We start from the raw sequence: 1,752 nt of genomic DNA, 5'->3' as shown, positions 1-1,752 counted from the left end.
ATTCTCTAATAAAGAACATATCAGATATTAAACTGATAAGAACAGATAGTAGATAATGTTTTCATCCCTCAGCTCACAGAGAGCAGAGAAGCTAAATACCTTTCTTGGGAGAAAAGGAAGGAGAGCTGAGTAAATTTTGATTTTATTCTTCTTCTTTAGACCAACACACACAAAAAAGAAAAAAAAAAACGGCCTGATCCAAAGCCCACTGAAGTCAATAGTAGTCTTACTACTGATTACAACAAGCTTTAGATTAGACCCACCAAGAAAAAAAGGAAGACATTGTAGAGGATGGAACATAGACAAGTCAGCCATGAACAGGTATTCTATACTCTCTGGCCCCTGGCTTACTTCCCCAATCTTGGACAACTTCTGTACTAGGTGCTATAGTCACCTTTTGCTGGGACAAAGTCTCATGCTACCTTACTATCATACTACGTTAGCGGTTAGGTAAATCTCAATGCAATTTGTTAATGTTCTGGAGCAGTGTGATCATGTTGCATCAAACATCAACAAGGTGTGACAATGTAATTTCTAGTTTCTTGGTCTGGGTTAGGGTTAGGGTTTTCTTTAAGGATACAGTATGGGATCAAAAGTTCATTCTATTCATACTTGCTTAACAAAGTATTAATGAGGCTGACTGTAACTGTTCTCTTCTGAACTCTGGGCTGGCCTCGTCTAGGAGCTGTTCGATACATATGAAAATTAATCCAGGTTCTGTAAAACATATTGCTAAAAGACAAGTGCAGTGGGGTTGGGAGCATGTTAGGATGAAAAGCTATCTGTGACTGTCAGTTATTCCATCTATGGATAAAATAATTTCTATTGTATAAAGCTGAACTCAGTTTACTGTACGCATGAGACCAACATATACAAGATATAACTAGGTTTATTGAAATGAGATGGTCTTTAATACAAATGCCTTAGAAATAGAACTTTAATTGAATGATGTGTTTTAGTTTTCGGGGTTTTTAGGTTAAATGATTCTTCAAAACACTAGGAGGTTTAGGTCTGTTGTATGATATAGTGTAAAATGAAATTAAATCTATCCTTTGCAGGTTGTCAGTTCAAATCTAATATAGATCAGTACTGGCTGAAATTGTTGTCATACTATCTGATGACAATATTTTGGCCTATGTAAAATGAGTTTTTTGGTCTCAATCCATTTCCCAGGGTAGAAATATCCACAATACAAAAACCACCCTGCCTCTAACTAGTAATCTCAGCAGAGACCTTGGACTGAATATACCTTCTCAGCTCTAGAGATGCATGTTCCAAGTCAAGTTTGGCATATAGGGGGAACTGTGGAAACTTGCACTTCCTCCATCTGTGCTGTACCTGCTTTATGGGAAAAGAGAGCTGCAGTTTTCAAATCTGTCAGGTGAGCACCTTTTACCAAATGCATACAGGAGAGAGGGGAAGAAGGGTCAGCTAATGATGCCTTAGATATCATACCATGGCAGACAGTTAAAAACTCCAGCATTTTATAATGAGTGTGTCTTAGACAGTAAATATAAAGTACATGGGGAATGTGGAAATGACTTCTTTGAGTTGATTACATTACCCCTATCATTCCTTCCCCTCCATCTCTGGACCCAGTCCCATACTGAGTGCAGCTCAGCCAGACCAGAGACACTTGTCTCAAATCATTCAAACACAGAGAAGCAGAACATTTATATATTATTACAAACAAGCTAAAACAATTTTTTAAAAAAATTCTGCTTCCAAGGGGATTTATCCTAATCAGATTAT

At 37.4% G+C, this 1,752-nt stretch overlaps 1 pseudogene; it reads right to left on the bottom strand.

Moving 5' to 3' along the window:
• On the bottom strand, positions 1–51 carry LOC112058922 (U2 spliceosomal RNA; annotated as a pseudogene).
• Between the last annotated feature and the right edge of the window lie 1,701 nt (positions 52–1,752).

The sequence above is a fragment of the Chrysemys picta genome, chromosome 6 (genome assembly GCF_011386835.1).
Source record: "Chrysemys picta bellii isolate R12L10 chromosome 6, ASM1138683v2, whole genome shotgun sequence".
Classification (NCBI taxonomy): domain Eukaryota; kingdom Metazoa; phylum Chordata; order Testudines; family Emydidae; genus Chrysemys; species Chrysemys picta.
Note: the sequence above shows the minus strand (reverse complement) of the source record. Positions and strands in the feature narration are given on the sequence as shown.